A 22,744-nucleotide genomic window follows, 5' to 3' on the forward strand; every position below is an offset into this window, starting at 1 on the left:
ATCTTTAAACATTTCTGTCATCTCTTTTTTATTTGGGATTTGTAGGTCTTTTTCTGTCTCTGATACTTGTTGACTACTGATATCGAGATCCATTAATTGTTTAGGACTACTTTGCACACTTAAATCTAGTTCTCCTTTGTCATTTCTACTCTGGTGCCTTTCCGGGGTCACGTTTCCCTGGGATGTGTACTTTTTAATTGTACCCGTTTGGGTTCCTTTAGGCCCGGTTCCTTTTGCACTTTTATGTTTCATTTCTTCTATTTCTATTATTTTTCTCTCATAATCTTGAATTTTACACAGAGAAGGAAGAAATCAATATGATATAGAGATTGAGATCCCAGCCCTTCTGTTAACTTTTCTGTGTGTTTTTGCCTACACCTTACGTTCTTCTTCTTTATATTCTCTGGGGCACCCCCCCTTTTCTCTCACTCTCTGCCCTCCTTCAGCTCGACACAGTCTCTCCCAAATCTGCACAGTTTTTATGTTTGAGGTCACAGCCGGAGTCACTCACCCTCCCTGCTCCTCTCACGAGACTACTCCAGGCTCCAATTCTCCAGCAGGTCGACTCTCTTGTTCTCAGGGGGACCCTCCAGGACTTTCCTCCATTTTCTTATTGTGCAGGCAGTTCTTCACAGTTCACCCCCACCGGACTCCAGCAGTGGCTAGTCGTCCAGCAGGACGGTATCTCTCCTGTTCCTCCGTCAGCCTCCAGCCGGCCGGCCGGCTTCCTCACTCCCAGGGATGCACTGCGGCCGGTCACATGTCCCGGCCGCGCCTCCTTGTTTCCCGGCAACAACGTTCAGCGTCCCCGTCTCTCTCAGATGATCTCCGTTCCCCAGCTCTTCCTCACGCAGGCCGCCACTCAGCCAAGGGAGCCCGCCAGACCGAGGTAGGTCTCAGGCTTCTAGGGCTCCATATTACAGGGGCATTTTGTGGATCGGATAGGTACAAGGGGGTCGGTCGGAGAGGCTCCGGCCGGGAGCTCCTACCACGAGCTCTCCACTGCCGCCATGGTTAGGCTCCGCCCCGCGTAAGCAGCTACTTTAAACTATATTAATGTCCTATTAATTTAAATCCGATAATAGAAGGGTCCAAGTTAATTGTCCGGATAAAGGATTCTAGTGTCAGAATAAATAGAAGTGGCGAGAGAGGGCAACCCTGTTTTATGCCGTTACTTATGGGTACGGTTTCAGAGAGTATGTTATTAACTTTAATTTTTGCACTGCGGCAGAATAGAGTGTTTTGATCCAAGAGAGCATATTTGACTCTAAACTAATGTGTTTACATGTTGCCCACATAAAGTCCCATGCCACTCTATTGAAGGCCTTCTCGGCATCTGTGGATAAGAGAAGTCCCTCGATCCTGTGTTGTTTAGTAGAGTGTATTAGATGAAATGCTTTAGCAACATTCTCCCTGGCCTCCCTGCCAGGCATAAATCCAGACTGCTCGGGACCCATAATTTGAGCAAGGAAGGGTCTACGTCTGTTAGCGAGTATCTTTGCAAAGAGTTTTAGATCTAAATTTAGTAATGATATGGGTCTGTAGTTTGCACAGCCTGATGTATCCTTGCCCATTTTGGGGAGTACAGCGATAGTGAGAAATGAGCTAGGGATAGTCTGTGATTTCATTAGAGTTCATGGCCATTAAAAATGGGGTTTTAAAAATTTCAGAATATGTTTTATAACATATAGCTGTGAATCCATCAGGGCCAGGGCTTTTACCTCGTTTAAGGTCTTTAATGGCCAATAAAAGCTCATATTCTCCTATTAGTCTCTCAAGGTTAGCAATGTCTGCCTCTTTGAAGGAAGGTAGCCTATCTTCTAACGTTCCTTGTGGCTTATGCTGGGGGGGGGGGGGGTAAGTTGTATCATTTGGAATAGTATTTGTGGAATTGTGAAGCAATTTTCCCAGACTCAAATTCTAATTTGCCTTCTTGATTTGGAGAATATTGTTGGCTATGGTGGCCTCTTTCAAAGCTTTGGCTAAAACTTTGCCACTTTTATCCCCCTGTTCATAGTAGATTCTTTTTTTTTTTTTTTTTTAAAGTACCCGTTTTACTTGAAGGTCTAGCAAGTTACGCAATGAATTTTGGGCCTCCAAAAGCTCACATCCAACCTGAGAAGCCATGGACTGTTTGCTCAGCTGTCTAAGTGACGATATTTTTTTAGCGAGTTTTGTGATTGCTTTTTCAGATTCTTTTTTGCATTTAGATCCAAGTTTTATGAGCTCCCCTCTTATTACACTTTTTTTTTTTTCCAAAAAGAAAGCCTTTATTAATAAAAAACATAATGGTACAAAAGACATGTACAGGGTGCCTAAGCGAAACAGCAGGCACAATCTACAGCGACACAGCAGTAACTCAAACAAGAAAATACAGATAATGCAATGATACAAAACCCGAGTACAATAAGGTTATGCTTGCAGCAAACCGGAGCCAATATAGTATAGTATGGGGTGTAATTGCATCATATAATATCCCCTGCGCTCGTGCTTCACCATGCAGGGCTGTAGCGATAGGAAGAGTGGTCATGGCACTTGAACGTAAGATTCGGTCAAAAACTTATGGCAATGGGGAGAGTTACAAAACCGGCATACATTGCGGTAGGAGCCGTTGATGGAAGTGGGGAGAGTGAAAGAATGGCATGTCTAGTGTTCCAGGTAGCATAGCAAAGCGAGAGGCGAGAAGAAAAGAGAAAGGAGAAAAGAAAGAAAGGGAGGTAGAAAGAAAAATGATGAAAACAGAAAGTGGAGGATGGGGGTGGAAAGAAAAAAAAAAAAAATTAATAGTGGGGGGGGGGGGGGGGGGGGGACATATGGGGTGAGTAATGACAGCAATATCTGGGGTTAATCATGTATGGGGATAGGAGTTTTATTACACATTTATGTGTTTCCCATGTGACTAGGGGGATCGCTTCACCCCTTGAGCTGAGGTCAGAGAAGTTCTTAATCTGCTTGGCTATGTATTGGCTAGATGTTAATAATGAGGAATTTTGCCTGCAGTTAAATTTCTTGGCTTTAGGTGAAGTTATATCTTGTGTCATCGCTATAGGAGCATTGTCAGCTATAGACTGGATGCCAATAGCTGCTTGTTTAAGGAAGGGCAGGTCTCTCTGTGTGCTGAAAAGGTAGACTATTCTAGAGTGTTTTTTATGTGGTATTGAGTAAAAAGTGTAGTCTTTGTCTGCTGGGAACAGTGTTCTCCATGTGTCAACTAAAAGTAGGGATTGTAATAGGGATTTGATCCTTTTAAGGATTTTACGTGACATATGATTTCCCATTTGAGGTGTCCAGTAATGGGTTCAGAGAAATGTTAAAGTCTCCACCTAATATCAAGCATCCTGAAGCAAATCCTTTCAATTTGTGGACTACTTTCTTGCAAAAGGCAATATGAGCCATGTTGGGGAAATATACATTTGCTAGAGTCAGGGGTTGACCTGCATAGGTGCCTTTTAAAAACCAATATCAACTTTCAGAGTCTGCTAATTGTTGTTGTAAGGTAAAGTGAGCCCTCACCAAGATGGAGACTCCTTTTGATTTTGAGATTGGGCTAGGGGCATGATAAGCTGAAGTGAATTATCATCAGTAAGTCTCGGAATTTTAGAAGTTTTAAAATGTAGAAATATAAATAATGGACTAGACTTTTAAGCTGTCTCAGAAGAGATATTCTTTTTTCAGGTATGTTTAGACCCTGTACATTGTGAGAGATCACCGTGGGTCTTGTTCCTAGAAGCTAATAGATCATCCATAACAAGCAAGGGAACTACGTGTAGTGAATTCAGGTGAAATAAAAACATTCTAGATAAATCAGCTGTTGATAAGCTTAGGAGGTCAATAGGGGTATAATACCTTTAGATATTATGTACCTTAAAGGTTCAGAAATGTAGTCAAAAGCAAAAATGAACAAGTTTGAGATTCAAAAGATACAGAACTACCTGTGGGGTATCGTGAGAGGAGCGGTAAGAAAAGGAAGGTAGAATGGAATTGAGTGTAATATATGTCGAAGAGAAAAAAGATCCCGGCTTCATCAAAATATAAACCGTAAATGTTGTAAGATCTCTCTAGTTCCTTGCTATCTAGTGGAGCATTTAGTATATCAAGCCAAAACAAAACTTAACTTTGTTTCAAATTTCTAAGGAAAAAGAAAAAGGAACATAGAAAATGTGGCTAAATGTAGCTCCAAATGTCGCAGCATTGGTGAAACTTTCTAATAAGAAGTACAGACAAACCATTTACTAAAACAGGGTCTCAGTGGACAGGCTCTGGTTCTTGTTGAACCTGGGTTTTGTTTAGTGTTGGGTCTCCCCGGGCCTTATCCAACAGAGATCCTGCCATACTGAGTAAAAATATTAGTATTGAACCTAGGACTGCAGTGGTAAAGCAGCACCTTGAAAAAAAATATGTCAGGAACTACATCCTGTTGATCGTCAGTCACAAACTTAAGTGTAGTGTTAACTTATTATGTCTGTTGAGATGTTGACCAATGGTAGGAGAGGAAGAAGCACCATCATCTTTAGTACTCCTCCTCCCGTCCATTACCGAACACTCACAGACATCCACATTAAGAGCCGGATAGTGGAACCAAGGATGGCTCTGTTATTTCCTTAACGACTTCTCATATGTATGCATCCCTGTTGGGATTTTGTTGGAGGGTCGAAGGGTTTCTATCCAAGTCATTGTGGTAGATCTAGGTATGTCTCAGATGTAATATTACGCAAAGTTCAGATTGTTGTGTCTGAGTATCTCAATTATTACAATTATCTTTTCAGGTGTGTATATTCCCTCTGGGAATTTTGTTGCAGGATAAAGGAGTATCCAATCAAGCTGGGGTTTGTCACCCATCTTTACTCTTTTTAGTAGTGTGATTATCTGGGGTAGAGAAGGGTGATTTTTGTGGGCTACGGACTTGTGGTGGTAGTCTAAATTCCTGGTACCATTCAGGCAGCTCGGGCTGTTGTATTTGTAATGCGTTACAAAAGTCTGATAGTTCATCAGGGGTCCGTAGCATGATTTGTTGAGTATGACACTTAAGGCAAATGGAAAGTGTCATCTGTACGTTAAGCCCTTCTCTCAGGTAATTTCTAGTAGAGGGCTCTTCTATTTCTAAATGTAATTGGCAATAAATCCTGGTATAAAGAGATGGATTCACCATTAACTTCCCTAGCAGTCTGATTATGTCAGTATTTCTGTGCTCAAAGCGGTACATTTTTTTGCATGGAAATATGTAGTTTTTTTATTGTAGGCCTATCATTTTTAGCAATAGCTCACTGAAATCTGCCTGAACAAGAGTCTAGTAAACATCCCGGGTATGTTAAAATTTGAAACACGAAATCATAAATTATAATTTAATAAATGATCATAAAAAATAATAATTTAATAATAAATGTAATTCAATAATATAATCAAACCAAAAACACTGAAATTGAAATAGAGCGCCAAGTTAGCACATCACTGAGCAAAGTCGCAAAATCGTTTTCAGTGTCTGATGACGAATTTCCCCACAAATCATTATCACTCAATTCTGCAAGTAGTTCTACTTTACTATCGCTGTTCTCTAGCTGGTCTAAAACCGCTTTTGGCCTAAAGGGACGCTTTCTGGACACCATGGACATTTCTCAGTTTCCAGGCAGAAAGAACAGTAAATATGCAGGCAGGGCACAGGACAAAGCACTACGGACAAAATGTATGTGAAATGGTTTGATACAGTAATGTTTTACTATGTGATTTTAGTGTATTTAGTGAATGTCACTTTTTGACATTTTTAAATTTCCCACCAGTTCCGTCCTCACGTTGCAGGGAACGGAACCCGGAAGACAGATGCCGGCATCGTCTGGAGGACATTGCCGGGGACGCTGCAGGGGGGACATCGCGGGAGCGCAGGACAAGGTAAGTGCAAAAGGGATCCCGGAGCAACGCTGCAGGGTATTCCTCCAGGGAGGTTAAAGGTTATCACATATTTGTCTCGCTTTATGTAGTATCTCTTCTTTTAGTGGGAAATTCTGAAGGCAGCAGATTATATCCCTAGGAGGGGTCGAGACCAAGCCCTTAGCTTTCAGTGTTCTATGTGCTCTTACAAACTCTATTTCAGATTCTGCTGGTTTCTCAAGGATATTATTGAATACTGTCTGAAGTGCTTGTGAAATTTGATCTGGTAGTATTGACTCAAGTATTTCCCTCACTCAAATATTGTTTCTTCTGCTTGTTGTCAAGATTCTCTAAGTGTCTGTTCATCTCAATGAGGTGTTAGTGTGAGTCAGTGACAAGGTCCAGTCTTTGAATAGCTTTATCTCTTTTTCCTGCATTTTCCATTGCAGTCATTTGCTCTGCAAGGGCTAAAATGTCTGCTTTCAAGTCTGTAATCACAGCTGAGTGTGTTTTTAATATCGGCCTCTATAGCGGTCGTGTCAGAGTAGGTTAATGGCTATTCTGTAGGAGCAGCATCTCTCACCCCGTCCTCTCATGCCGTCTCATGAGTCCTCACTGAAATCCTCGTCCTGGCGTGCCAACACCATCTTGCTGGAGGCCATGCTATTCCTGACCGAGAACTGTGAGTGGAAGATCTCTGTTATATCCCTTGCTGGGGCTGAGGTAGTGGAGACCGGGCGGCGGAAGTGAGGTTGTAAGGTGTGCTGTGCAAAATTCCCCATGCTGTGGCTCTCAGGGGACCAGAGAGAGGTGATTGAAGCCAGTGGGATCCCAGAGCTCCTCAGTGTGCGGCCATCTTCGTCAGGCTCCAAGCCACATGTCCCATCCCCCCGGGACTTTGTATGTTGGAATGGAACTTACTTCATTGAATCTTTTGATTTGTTTTATCCTAACAACTTTTTGTAATAAACATTACTGTTTTATACTATTGTATACTCACTGTTCTTTTTGCCATACAAAGTTCCACGGGGATATTTCCACATTTTTCTTGGTCAACTCACATAACCCTGGTCATCAGTGGGCAATACCTAGTGAGGCTCATTGCCTGCCATAAGGCGGGGGCATATCCTTTCTCTCTACTTGACTTCTCCTGCAGGAGCAGCTTTTTCATTGTAGTTCTGCACCCGTTTACTAGTGTGCTATGCATACTGTATGTTAGATTGTTGCATTAATCATTATGTGTTGGTATATTTCTCTTTTTTTTTTACCTTGTATACTTATCTGATTGGTGTCAAACACTATGAGCATTTTCTTTTAGACGATGATAGCCATCCGAAACTCAATCTCATTTCAACAGAATCATATACTGTAGACCTTTATCCCCATGGTCGTTATACTTTCAGCTTCATTCAACAACCATCCTTACTTCCGGTTCCGGCGCCATATGTGAGAGACGCGGGACTCGCGGCTCCGGGCCCTGCGGCATACAAAACCAGCTCCCCGCTCCTGGGACTCTCACCACGAGCCCCTGCATACATTGCCCCTGCACCTCGGAGCCCCCCTGCATGGAGCAGTACCTTCTGTCGGCTCCTCCCGGCTCTGTACCCGCTCCACGGCCCGACATGTGTAGCTCTCCCTCTTCTGCAGCCAAGATGGCCAACGGAATGGAGACAGGCACAGCAGAAACAGAGTCACAAACATCCCCAGCTCCTCATGAACCACAAATTCCAGCAGATCAATATGACAGAATAGCTCAGGCTGTGGCTGCACTTCTTTCACCTACTATAACTCTAGCAGTGGACCTTGCAGTGTCGCTAGGCATAGATCAAATCAGAAGGGAATTAAGTAACCAGGCAAAACGTTTATCTGAAACAGAACAACGGCTTTCCAACTTAGAGGATGATGTTCATTCTGTTAAAGCAGGTGTGCATCAAGTTGCACGCACGCAGCAATCTATCCTGGACAAATTGGATGATCTAGAAAATCGCTCATGGAGAAGCAACCTGCGCATCATCGGTCTCCCTGAGTCATTCAGTGCAGGAGGCCTCCTGGATGTTTGCTCTACACGCATTCCTGCAGCCCTGGGCCTAGCCTCACCATGTATATTGGAAAGAGCACACCGCCTAGGCTAGGGGCAGGCAAACTGTGGCTCTCCAGGTGTTGCAGGACTACAAGTTCCATCATGCCTCTGCAAATCATAGCTGTAACTGTCAATTTTGCAATGTCTCATGGGAAATGTAGTTCCACAACAGCTAGAGACGCAGGTTACCTACTCCTGGCCTAGGCTCACCCTCAAATGACAGACGCACGCCTCGCTCTGTAATAGCCAAATACCTCAACTACGCCAACAGAGTGGCTATCCTTAATTCCTTCCACAATTCTTGCTCACTGCAAATCGAATGCCACAATTTATTAATTTTTGTGGGCTATTCACAAAAAGTATCACGCAAAAGAAAAGCCATCCAACCCATCCGAGCTTCTTTGCACCAAAAAGGTGTAAAATTCACCCTCACCTCTCCAGGCACCTTACGGCTCACTACACCTACAGGAGAAACTAAGACCTTCACTGAACCAGAGGAAGCTTCACACTTTATACACACCTACCTGAACGATATAAACAATTTGCCAAACCCTCAACATCCTATTCGTGACCTAGGGACCAACGCAGTCCTCGTAAGGACCCTCCGAAAAGACGAGTGAACCACCATCTCGGCAAACTTCAGCCTCCATGATCCTACTTCTACTCAGCAACTTGCCTCATTGCTCAGGGAACCCTAGGTCTTTCTTGTATATGACTTCTCCACCGCCCCCTCATGATAAGTCAATCTTCCGAAATTTAGATAACGTATCCTTATTATGTTATTACACACAATGTATTTTTCTTTTCTGTTTTTGATACTTAAACAATTTAGTTACTGTTACTTGTTCTGTTACATTCCATATGGTCCTCCATCGCCCGACATATAATTACCGGCAATTTCCGAGGGTCAAAACACTCTTACACCCACAGCGGGTCTCACACCCTGAAATATCCGGTTATGCTTGTCGTAGTAAGGAATACCAATGCAGAAAAATGTGAAGTCCAGAATAACGCTTTGGTTTTATGTATGCACGTGTTTATTACCAAGCCCCTGTTGGTCCTCACCTGTGCCTTTCCTACTTTCCCCTTTTACGCTTCTTTTTTCTCTCCTCTGAAGAACCTAGGCTTTCATGCCACCACTACCAGCCTCGAGCAGTATTTCCATTTTGGTTTTGGACAGATAAGGAGTTTTTTCCAACTTACACTAGGCATACTCATCGGAACACCTTATCTACATTGTTAAAATGATCTCCATTATATCTTGGAATGTCAAGGGCTTAAGATCTCCCCACAAGCGCATGGCGGTATTATGCCACTTAAAGCAATTGAAAACAGATATGGCACTGCTTCAGGAAACCCACTTAACTTGTGCGGACTTTCTGCGCATGAAAAAATTATGGGTAGGGTATGTATCAAGCTCCCCCTCGATCAAAGGCAGAGCAGGAGTAATCATTCTTATCCACAAACGGCTTTCCGCTACAATCACATCCATTGAGACCGATGACGAGGGTCATCTCGTCGCCATCCACATCAAATTAGGCTCTAATGACCTAGTCCTCACTAATGTACATGCTCCCAACTCGCCATCTAAACAATTCTTTCAAACAGTATCCTCACAGATATCGAAATTTGTCCACCTACCCCTCCTTATGGGTTGTGATTTCAACACCTGTATGGAATGGCGGGAGGACAGATCGAAGAGTAATGACCACCCTTCAGGCGGTCTGCCACTCTCTCCCCCTGCTTCCACGGTACTAGCTAATTTTACAGAGGCACTACAAATAACAGACATTTGGAGTCTATCTAACCCGAACGGTAGAGACTACACATTCTATTCGCATGTTCACCATACTCTATCCAGAATCGACTACCTTTTCTGTAACTCCCTGTTGTTGCAGAATATTACTAGCTCCATCATCCATGATATAGCTATCTCCGACCATGCACCAATTTCGGTGTCCATGGAATATATGGACACAGATTGCTCCTCCCGAATCTGGTGCTTCCCCTCCTATGTGGCCAATAAGGATCTCCTTCAAGTAATCTCTGCAACTTGGGCATAATTCATGGCAACTAATGAGGCCCATTATAATACTCCAAACTTGTTCTGGGAGACAGGCAAGGCTGTGCTAAGGGGCAAAATAATAGCATTCACATCAGCATACAAAAGGAAACATTTACACAAATTCACAGCAGGCAGCGATCACTTAAGACATGCCCAAAGAATGCTATCAGAATCAAATTAATTTGATATAGAGGCCATGAAACCAGGACAAATACCAGTTTGATATGTGGGCTAAGGTACAGGAAAGTATACACCAATCATACCTGGACCTTCAATATCATAAGTTTGAAAACCTTTTGTTCCGACCCATTTCGCAGCCTTGAAAGACTCCCAGGGCTCTCTAAAATCTATGCCAGATGAAATCCTATCAATTCTGGAACGATACTATGCCCAACTATATGGTTCAGATCCCATCACACGTGCTAACACATTTTTAGAACAACTTACCCTTCCACAGGGGGATCCCTCCGAACTAACAAATCTCAATGCCCCAATCTCTGCGACGAATATCACCTTGGCGATACAGTCACTAGCCAATGGCAAGACCCCTGGCCCTGATGGCTACACCGCTGAATTTTATAAACTAACAGCCAAAATACTCACCCTGACCTTACAATCAGTATTCGGAACCAGGTTCTTATTGTCTGATCTCATTATTAAACTTAGATGCTAAAATTTTATCAAAGATAGTAGACAACAGATTAGCTGCTATCTTACCCTCGCTTATTCACCCATCACAGGCAAGTTTAATACAGGGAAGATTGGCAGCATCCAATATTCACAAAGTGCTGGCTGTCCTAAATCACGCCCAACATAATCCACTTCAAGATTTAGCAATAATATCACTTGATGCAGAGAAGGCCTTTGACAATGTAAATTTCACCTGGCTACAACTGGCTATTCAGACATTCGGCTTCTCAGGCCTCTCCGTGCACCTGATAACATCCATGTATTCTAACCCAACAGCACAAGTCATACCAGCAGGGCTTATGTCCAACTCTATTCCCCTATATAAGGGGACAAGACCAGGTTGCCCACTTTCACCCCTTCTATTTAACCTAGCCTTAGAGCCACTGGCACACTTTATACTTTCCAAATCACATCTTCACGGAAGTCAAATAGGTCACCAAGACCTTCACATTGCTTTATTTGCGGATATCTTGATCTTCACCTCTAACCCAAGCCTAAACATACCCCACATCTGTGAAATCTTTTCTGACTTCAGGCGATGTTCTGGCCTCCGTATAAATTTCTCCAAGAGCGAAATACTTCCATTATACCACACTAGACCCCCCCCCCCCGGTCACTATCCATGGTATTCACTTTAGCCAAACACCACATTAGCTACTTAGGCATAAAGATAGGGAAAACCCCATCTTTACTATATACACTCAATATCGTGGGAGAGTTTGAGATGTGGGTGGGCTTGCTGCTTTCGCTCCATGGGAGATTGCACCTTTTCAAAATGGTTAGCTTACCTAAACTTCTGTATCCTTTTCAAACTATCGCACTCCTACACTGACAGGGAGATGTAACAAAATTAAACAAAGCTATTTCCAAATTTCTCTGGAAGGGTCGCCACCCTCGCATAGCACTACAAAAGCTATATCTCCCGAGGGGTCAGGGGGGATCTGGCCTGCCCAACATCAGAGTCTATGATCTTTCTTGATTGTTAAGAATATGCCTAGATTGGCTGTCCCAGTCATCCAGATACTCTAACTACCAGAGTGAAACTGATATGGTCTACCTTATAGTTTAGCCACAATTTTGCATTGTAATGTAAACCTACTTCCACCACACTTGAAAAACAACTCACTAATACGAGACACTCTTATAGCGTGGAGAGAAGTCAGACGTAAGCTAGGCGTATCCCCATGGGTTTCCCGCTATCTCCCAATTGACAACAATTCCTCCTTTCCTCTCTCCCAACAATATGCAGCATATGGCATTTGGTATACACATGATCTTACACAGGTGATACAATTATATGATACTTCAACTGGCTCTCCTAAACCAACACAGCATACCTTCTGGCTTCATACATCTTAGCCTACCTGCCTTCACACCATTAGGCCACTACTAGCGGTCACAGGGTTACACTAGGGGCTGTTATTACCCCTCTACTTTCTTCTCTATTCCCCTCTCTCACCCTTCTTACTTCCCTCCCCCCAAACTCTCCCTCAACCCCACACTCTTTAATTTTCCTGGTTGATCTGTCTACCTTCGCTACTCTGCAGTTTGCATGCCACTACACTTTGATACGCAGAAAGAACATCTACAATCTCTTCTATAACAAGCACCTTTTATCAAAACCTCAAAATACTCTTTGATATGGTTGCTTTACCTCAGACTGCGTTTATAATAGACAGCATATTCATAATCAAAACATAACCACGGCAGGTAACACATGATTTGTGCTATCAATATACAAATTTTTTTTCAATCGATTCCTTACTGTGTATTACTATTCTCTGCACCATTGACTTGTATTGCATTATCGTGCTATTGTTCTTTGTCAATCTGTGTTAAAACCCAATAAATATTTATTTTAAAAAAACAACCACCATCCTTTAGTTCTAATAAATTGCTATGCTCCTAATATGTGCCAAAAATGTTTTTTTAGATCCCTTACGGATAAGCTTTGGCCCTACCCAGAAGATCAGCTTATCATTTGTGGAGACTTTTCAAAGACTACACCCTAGGCTACTCTTAACAATACGCGGAAGGACAGCTACTGCTCTTTCTTATCTTTTCATTGAAGATCTTTATAACCTATGGAGATGTTTACACTCCTCAGAAAGACACTACACATTGTATTCCTCTGCACAAAAGTTGTACTCTAAAATGTTTCTTTTCTTGGTCAATACACATGTATTACAAACTGTTACTTCTGCTCAGACCAGCTCTATCACATGATCAGACAATGCATCAGTCTCTTTGGAACTTTATGCTACCCTGAATAAGGAACCTCAATAGATCTGGAGATTGAGTACCTCTCTACTTTCTCATCCATCCTACCAGGAAAAGATCAAATCGAAGATTTTACAGTTCTTCCATATCAATGTTGGCTCTGTTTCTGATGTTGCACTACTTTGGAATGCACACAAAGCCTTCATTAGAGGCTTCTTAATTAAATTTGTAACCCAAGAGAATAGTACTCAGACAGTCCATGCTCAAACTTTTAGCAGACATTCGAGCAGTAGACCGTCCTCACAAATCTAATCCCAATCCCCTAGATGAGACGGAATTACATCAAATGAGGAATCTTGAGTTCCCTGCTCCACAAAAACTATGACTTTTATGTGAAGAGACTACGTACTAGCTATGCCCAGAGTAATAATCCGTGTACCGGTAGTCTGCGAGTTATATACATCCAACCTGCATATGACTCATACTTACAAATGGAGGGAGAAAACAGAAAGTGAGGAAATCTACTCTTGGAAAGAAACTTCACTCCTGTAAGAGTTATCATGGGAAAAAGGTGTCTCCACTGAAGCTTCATCACCAATCCTGGTTTTCATGACAATCTAAAATTTTCAAAATCCAATTGTCACAGGGACAGAAAGTGAGGTTAAATCTACTCAACAGGGGCACAGACAGCAAAACAAATGTTGCAGGTGTGGTAGACCTTCCCTATGCCATCCAAAAAAACTAATTGATTTTTGGGATGGAGTTACACTTAAAAAACGTACCTGTTCCAACTTACACACAAATTCAAATTAAGAACAAACCTATAGAACCTATCTTGTTTGTAACCTAGAGACTGCCTTTACTCTCCTGACACCCAGGATAAAAAATTGCTGAATCCTCAGGACATTGATAATCGTTTCAGTGAATTTTACTCTATCCTTTTTAATTTAAAAAATTTACACCTCAGACCCTCAACCCTACCTCCAATGCCATCAGCAAGTTTTTGTTGGCTATGAAACTACCAACCCTCCAACCTGCTCAGCTGGACGAGCTCTCTAAGACAATCTCTAAGATTACAATGGTACTATTCCAATTACTGCCTTGACAGAGTCCTGATGAGTTCAGCAATTAATATCATAAAATATCCTCAGACCTTTTAACACCCTATCTTCAGAAGATGTATCTGCCTTGCTACTACTGGGAAGATTCCTGGAGAATCTCTAGAAGCCCTCATTGTGACAATACCGAAGCTCGGAAAATGCAGCAGATAACACAGCAAATTACAGACCCAGCTCATTATTAAACTCAGACATTAAGATCTACACCAAAATCCTTGCATCTTCACTTTCCCAATATGTTCCGTTTCCTCATACACAGCACTATATAAGTATCTGAAATGTACTAGCACCCCTAACACTTATTTTTGCTAGCTATATAATATGCCCAAATCTTCCTTGTTAGAGCGCACATGTGCAAGTATGTCCAAAATAAACTAAAAGCCCCCTATTGCACGACAAGACCATGTTCTGTACCAATGAATAGGTCGTGTTCAATGTGCAGCTAGCTATTCTTTTTCTACAATCCTCTTAACGGTAATAAATTGGGCCCCCAATTTATGTTGACTTTGGGCCTTTACTGGCAAATATATATTCGCCAATCTCATATACACAGTATAGCTGCAAGCATACATTCACCAATGCCAAATCTACAATAGAACTGCAAACATATATTTGCGAATGTCATATACAGAATGGAGCCGCATGTAAAATTGCTATGGTGCACAAATAAACGCCAAGACGGCTGTTGGAGGAGGCGCTAGAGCAGCTGTCATACTGGAAATACGTCATGACGTTTGCACACACTCGGAAGTGGAAGTGGGGAGTGTGAGTGGATGGGAGTGTAGTTAGGAGAGTTTAGTGGTACTTTGCAAGTCTATTTTTTAGTTTTGTGAATTGTTCTTTTGTGGAATCCAGACCACATCTGGACATGGCGAGATCGCTGTTCTCCACCGGGGAGCTGATCCTCATTTGCTGGGGAAACATTATTAATAATTGTTGTATTTTCAGTTGAAAACATGTCCAATTCCCAGATCCATTGAGGTACATAGCAGAGGTTCAAGGTTCTTCCTAACTATACAGGTGGCACAGACACAAGCATACACCCAGGGCCACTGTTCGATATCATGGGGCCCCATACATCATACCTGACAGCCCCCCACCGCCAGAGAAAATATCCAAATTATATTTATGGTAAAAATACACTAATAACATTATTAATGGACATAATCTCAACCATATTCCTGTGAAATCTAAATGATAAAACTGTACTGAGTTCATAAATAAAGCTGTGTGTGTAATTGAGGTGTAATTGAGGTTTTGGGGCTCATGGGTGCTGTGGCCTGTAGAGTGGGAATCAGTGGTTTGTTTTTGTGGCTATCGCCGTTGCAGGCAACCTATGTTACACTATGGAATTGCTGCAGGTCATAATTTGACAAGCATATGGGTGCAGGTATACAGCCCTGAACACAGACAGTGAGCATTCAGGGCCACTTCCCCACGCCTTCACACCTGTCAGATTAAAACCTGTGTTCATACAGCTGCTGTGTCCCCATAGTGTAACAGGTGGCTCTAGCCACATAAACAACCCACTCATTCATGCTGTACAGGCCAGAGGACCTGTGTGAATGGGGCATTTTTTACTTTTTTTTTTTTCCTCAGCTCATTCATTTTAATGGCCTGCCTAATGTGTGGAAACATGCAAAAATACTGCAGGCATATTATTTCAAAAGTGTGTTGCACCTATCCGTGCACTTCTGCAAAGGGGTTCAGTCCAGGCAGGGGATAGATCCAGGCAGATTCACGGGGACAGCAGAAGATTCCTCCACAGTGCAGGGATTCCAGGCAGCACAGACAGTCCAGGAGATGAGGAGGAGGACGGGGGATGAGAGAAGCTGGCGCTCAGTACAGCCTTCCCTCACACACACACACACACACACACACACACACACACACACGCAGCTAGGAGAACACACACGGGGGTTTCCTTGTTCTCTCTTAAGTATTGAGCTGGTAACCAGATACTTCCTGTCGGGTTACCATGGCAATGGGTCCTGTCCAGAGAGTTCAGGAATTTGGCATGAGGGGGAAGGGAGGAGGGGTCCAGAGTAATTTAATTAGGCCATTAGGCCAGTGACACAGGGGACAATTGGAACAATACAGAGCAGGACTCTGAGAGCATGTGATACAAGGCATTAATAAGGGGATTAATAATTGTCAGGCTCCCATACCGCGACATGTGCGTTTTAGTACATTCCAGGACATTTCAAGGTGTTCCAGTACAGTTCTGTGCAGAAACAATGCAGCGTGGTCAGCTTTGTTTACAGCACCTGCAATGCACTGAAAATGCAAGCGCTGATGTGAACTATGACATTGACAACCATATAACCTTCTTTCTGTGCGTTTGTGATGCCGAAAAAGCAACTGAAACACATGTAGTGTGAACTGGTCCTAAAGATTATTAGAGGTAAGGGAACGGGACTGACCAGGGATTGTGAATTCAATCAGACTAGTGGTGATATACAATCAGCAATCGTATAATAATGTGAGACCTGAGCTGTAGCCGATAGAAAATGAGACACATTCACTTGATCAGTAAATAGTTAAAAAGAGTGGGGCGGTGATCCATAGATTTGTATATGGGACAGGTAATTATGGGGTGGGGGAGGGGGTCAAGTTGTATAAGGAGACAGATTTAAAAAAAAAAGAAAAAAGTTACAATGAAATATACACAGCATGAAACTTGCACATTTCCTAATTGGCAGAAGAACAGGACGCAGGTAACATTCATCCACTTTCTAGTCATTAGGCAAAATCATAATTGATTGATCAATATTCCTGGCACTGACACAACCCAGAAAATTGATCTCCATTTTTTTTTTTTAACGTTCATAAATGTCAAGGAGCTTATAATCTAAGGGCAGAAACTCAGCCATGTAACTAGGTCCAATGAACCTAACAGCATGTCTTTTGAGTGTTGGCAGAAACACATTCATACAGGGAAAGCATGCAAACTGGGATGTAGCCATGACTGGGTTTAGAACCCATGACCCAAGCGCTGTAAGTTCTGAGCTCTAACCACTAAATTACTGTGGGAGACACAGTTTGAGATACAATGTAGAATAGTTACATTGTTTAAAAATGATAAAGCGAGCGCTGGTCAAATTATATAGACTATTAAATGGTATTACACAAGATAAATATAACCACGAACAGTAGTGCATGAACTTGTGAAAGGTCATCCACCCTTGTGACAGTGTACTACACTATTAAGCACCTTTCTGGCTCCTGTGGCTGAGCTAATTCCTCCCCAGGACCATTTGGGCATCCACCCTGATGGATGGATAGATGGACGGCTGGAGCTGGATGACTAACCCATAGATGCCAGCATACCGCTGCACCCCCAGATGTGTGATGTGTATAACCCATGCGCATTAATACTTTTGTTCTGGTGAGTGTAGACCAGTCCCAAGGGTGGTTTATCTTTCACGAGTTCACGCACTACTGTCTGTCACGGAGAAACCACACGTGCCATTCATAGGCACTCTCTGAAATGGTACTGTCACACGAAGGACATTCCATTATTCAGGAATGATTATATGAACTTATTTTAGCACCATTTACCATTTTACATCATTATTGCAATTATTTGCACTTTTTGATTTTTACATGCGTTCATTATTGATCACATGCATTTATAGCGCTGCATTTGACTTTAACATAGAATAGTTACGTGATTATTATTATTATTATACAGTATTTATAAAGCGCCAATAGTTCGCTCAGCACTGTACATTACAAAGGGGGACAGAACATGTGACAGAACAATACCAATACAATGCAAAACATGAGGGGATTGAGGGCCCTGCTCGTTCGTGCTTACAATCTAGGAGGGAGGGGATAGGGGCACTGGAGGAGATAGCTGTGGGGGATGGAGTGGTAGGAAGAGTGGAGGAGGTCGGCAAGTTAGCAGGGGGTGGGGTAGGCTTCCCTGAAGAGATGGGTTTTCAGGGTGCGCCTAAAGGAGAGGAGAGTAGGTGATAATCTGATGGGTTGGGGCAGGGAGTTCCAGAGGATGGGTGACACCCTGGAGAAGTCCTGGAGGCGGGCATGGGAGGAGGAGACCAGGGAACTAGAGAGAAGGTCGTCTTGTGAGGAGCGGAGTGTGCGTGCTGGGCGGTACTTTGATATTAGGTCAGTGATGTAGTTCGGGGCAGTATGGTGGACGGCTTTGTACGTCAGTGTTAGGATTTTGAATTTGATCCATTGCGCAATCAGAAGCCAGTGGAGGGATTGGCAGAGGGGGGTGGCAGAAACGGAGCGGTTGGAAAGATGAATGAGTCTGGCAGCCGTATTCAGGATCAACTGAAGCGGGGATAACCAGCGGCGAGGCAGGCCAGTGAGGAGGGAGTTGCAGTAGTCGAGTCGTGATGAGGGAGTGGATGAGCTGTTTAGTGGTTTCTGCACAGACTTTCACACATTGGACTTTCACAGATTGGACTTGGGGCTGGAAGGATAGGTTGGAGTCCAGAATGACACCAAGTACTCTGGTCTGCGGGGCGGGTTTGATAGTGGCGTTGTTGGATGTGATGGGGGGTGGTGTCCGGGCTGGGGGGGGAAGACAAGAAACTCAGTTTTGGAGAGGTTCAGTTTAAGGAAGTGGAGCGACATCCAGTCTGATATGTCACTCAGTAGGTGGGAGTGTAGTTTTTTTGAGGAGGAGGGGGTGAGCGACTGTGTTGAAGGCCGCAGAGAGGTCAAGGAGTAGGAGCACTGAATAGTGGCCATTAGCTTTGGCGGTTAGCAGGTCGTTGGAAAGTTTGAGCAAGGCAGTTTCGGTGGAGTGTAGGGGAGGGAAGCCGGACTGTAGGGGATCGAGGAGGTTGTTGTCGTTGAGGTGAGAGCATAGGTGGGTATAGACAAGGCGCTCGAGGAATTTAGATGTAAATGGGAGCAGGGAGATGGGTCTCAGGTTGTTCGGGTCATTGAGGTCAAGGGAGGGCTTTTTAAGTATGGGGGTGATGTGTGCATGTTTCAGAGGGGAGGGGAAAGTGCCGGAGCAGAGGGAGAGATTGAAGATATGGGTGAGGGAGCGTAGGATGGAGAGGGAGGGAGGTCGTAGGACTTGTGAGGGGATAGGGTCGAGGGGGCAGGTGGTGAGGTGGGCATCAGAGAGGATCTTGGCGACTTCCTCGATGGTAGTAAGGTCAAAAGTGCCAAGTGTTGGGGGAGCTTCAGTATGAGGAATGTAGGGTGGGGTGGAAGTGGAGGTCAGAGCAGTGGTGGGGCCGTGGGAGAGGGGTGATGAGGGGGTAGCTGGGTGAGGGGGAACGGGGTTGGAGGGAGTTTGAGCAGCGTCGAATTCCCTGCGGGTTATGTCGAGGGGGATTAAAGAGAATGAAGATATATCATTATATTGGGAAATTAGAAGTATCCAAATTATTTGAGATATAAGTGTGAAAATGTTTAACATTTGAAAATAGAATGTATGACATTAGTAAATGCATTAGCTGTCTGATCATTTTGGAGAAACAGCAAAAAAAAAAAAAAAAAAAAAAAAAAAAAAAAAACAACAATTCTAATATAGGTGTACTATGTTACATTCTAAATATTCTCTTTTGCTAACACAAAAACGCCAATGCTTTAAAGCCCGCGCTTGTGCGCCATCTAGCGAACATATCCGGTATTGCACCTAAAAATGTGCACATTTACTAATAGCAAAGTAGACGTTCGTCAATGAGATTACTAGACGCCGCTCAGAAGACTGACAGGTCTTGATTGATTTAACGGAGTCTGCCTGAATGGTCAGAGTCTGCTAGTAGACTCACGTCTTAGTAAATCAGGGCCTCCATGTCTTCTCTTGGCGGCAGACACCAAGAAGGCATTTAACAGAGTGAATTGGCAATTCATGTTCTCAGTTATCGGAAACATTGGCTTAAGTGAAAAAAATGCTTAAACAGATAAGTGTAGTCTAATCCTCAACACCTGACCTGGTCAAAGCTAATGCTGCTCTCGGAGCCTTTTAGCATTTCAAATGGGACCAGTTAAGGCTGCCCCTTTCTCTATTACTTTTTGCCCTCTCCCTAGAACCTTTCTTGGGCATGGAACCTTTCAATGTCAGACATAACCCTGACATTTCAGGTGTGCAAATTGGAGACTGCCAACACATGGTCTCTGCATACGCAGATATGTTGTTTTCTCTTACCAATCCCACCATCTCTCTCCCCAATCCGCTTCGTGAATTTGACCAATACGGGTCAATTTCCAAATTGAAAATTAATTTTTCCACATCAAAGGCGATAGGGGTGGCTATGCTTGCGTCATAAATAGGTAACCTGCAACATAATTTCAAATTCAAATGGACCACCCAGGCAACCGGGTCTTCTCTTAGATTTTTCCAACACTCATTTCTGTAATAAGGGAATTGCTCAAGAAATGGCAATCAGGCCTGTTCTCCTGGTTTGGGTGGTGTAACACCATTACGTTATCTACAGTATACACCAAAATGTATCCATATGCCAACTTCCTTTTTTAAACAAAATCTCCTCTTCCTCAACTTTGTCTGGGACTCTAAGAGACCGAGCTTACTTCAAACGCTTATTAACCATTCCTAAAAGTCATGGAGGCCTGTCCATCTGCACATCTGATGAGGAACATCGATTGGTGCTGGCATACAGACCTTAAAACGTTGGCTATCTATTGAGCAAGCCCAATCTAACATACTAATACGAAGAGCTGCCTGGTGCTTTCCAGATCTCTCCCACCAAACAGATAACACCCAATCATTGGATTGAATCTGAATCGGAGCGCTAAGACCCTATTCTCAGTTGCCCTCGGACCCTGCACACCCCCCACTGATTCTGGGGAACGCACGCTTCCCACTTGAGTTACTAGACTGACCCTTACAGACCCTATTGCACTCCCAATGCTTTCAAGCATCTCACTTTTTGTTTACTCTCAATGGCCAACCCTTTCCACCCTGACTCAGGCTTCAAGTCCCTTCCATCTGGACTTTTGGAGAGCACTGCAACGTAGACACTTTTCCCTCCTAGCAACCCCCTCACTCCACCTCCACTAACCCCACTTGAGAAGATATGTTCTGACACCGGTCCGTTAATCAGATGTACTCTACTGATCTCTCCATCCATTGACTACAAACCCCATTACATTCTGAGAAGGGAGTCTGATCTACAGAGATTGTCTGATGTGGAATAATGTAGATATATCATCCGATTCTCACTTATGTGATCTACAATATACTGTAGGTACCAGGTTGCAAGAATCAAATTGCAAAATCTTATCTAGGTGGTATCAGACACGTTCTCAATAAATGTTTCCCCTCAGTGTCTGAGTGCTGTTGGAGGTGCCAGTGGAAATATCCTGCACATTTGGTCCTGTCCAAAGTTGACATGCTTTTGGAATGAAGTACAACAAATTTCACAGAAATTTACCAACTTCATCCTCCCAGACGACCCTTCCTTTTTCCCCCTCTATGTCTCTGCAATCCGAACCAAAATCTATAGCATGTCAGTTCTACGTCATCTAATTAATGTGGTCACATTTTGTATTTTATTGAAGTGGAAGGACCTACACCCCCTTCTTTATTACTCTGGTTCTTGAAAGTTGAGTAATGAAATGAAATGGAAGATGTGGTCATCTCGTCTCATAATAAACACAAAATATACTTGAAAATATGGTTTTATTAAAATACTTTCAAATACTCAGATGAAGGTAAATCCTTATCTTTGACCACCTCCTGAGTATCTGACTTCTCCATCCTGAATTCTCAACCCACTCTTTCCCTTCTCCTCTTCCCATTTTCCTCCCCTTTCCACCCTCTACTTTTTTTTTCTTTCTTTCTTTCTTTCTTTCTTCCTTATCCCCCTCTCCCCTTAGTTTATTACTCTGTTTCTGTTGCCCCATCCCCTGCATATATATTTGGAAAACCGAATTCTAATCACAATGTTTTCCCTCCGGTCTTGCATGCAAATAATGAGTGCATTAGAATTTCTCTGGGAAATCAGTTTAGCCGTTTCTGGTTCAAATGTTCAAAAGAGAACCCTATTGTTCTGGCTGTTCCTCTTTTACTCGTGAAGGTACACCGATACCCAAAACCGTTACCTTTGCGGTGCAAATTGAGCCCATACAAAATGAATGGGCTCAAATTGCACTGGGAAGAACTGCATGCAGTTTGAACAGGAATACAGTGTGTCTCCTCACCAAATCGCACGTGGATTCCCCCACCGCTCCTGTGCGATCCAAGAAGCAGAGATGACAGGTATGTGTGTCCCACCTGTCTGGAACTGACTGCTGCTGGGCTCTATGGGATGGTGGAGGGAGTGCTAGAGAACTTCCATGGGTGGGCTGGAGAGGTTCCAGTGGGGGTGTGAGCTGGGTGCCATCGACCACGTATGTGAGTCCTCAGGCTGGTAAATGACAGACCTGGGACATGAATTTACTACATGTCAAAGAAGAGGGGGACAGGCTTACTATTACACCCAGAGGCCCACCTGTATGTACATCCCGTGCTCAGCTCTTCCATTTCCCTCCCTCCTCTCTGCTGACTCCTGGTACCTAGCATGGAACATGGCTTTCTTCCCTCCGTGGTGAGCGGAGCCTAGCCCGACCTCTCTGCATCATTATTAATGTCTTACGCCGCCCTCATCTCCATCAAGTAACCCCTTACTGCCCATCACCCCTCTCCGTAAATTAACCCCTATTACAACTCCCTATCTTTATACAGTAACCCCTTATTGCACCTCCCCATCTCCA

General features: G+C 43.4%; 1 protein-coding gene across 1 annotated transcript in view; it reads right to left on the reverse strand.

Annotated features, from left to right (window-relative positions):
* The window catches only part of LOC149428690 (protein CLEC16A-like), a gene marked incomplete at its 5' end in the record, with an annotated part of 144,702 nt that overhangs the window by 14,189 nt on the left and 107,769 nt on the right, over window positions 1-22,744 (reverse strand). The gene's annotated exons all lie outside the window — the stretch shown is intronic.

This window comes from Staurois parvus, unplaced genomic scaffold, assembly GCF_062004578.1.
Source record: "Staurois parvus isolate SC_StPar_1 unplaced genomic scaffold, SC_StPar_1.0 ptg003034l, whole genome shotgun sequence".
Classification (NCBI taxonomy): Eukaryota; Metazoa; Chordata; class Amphibia; order Anura; family Ranidae; genus Staurois; species Staurois parvus.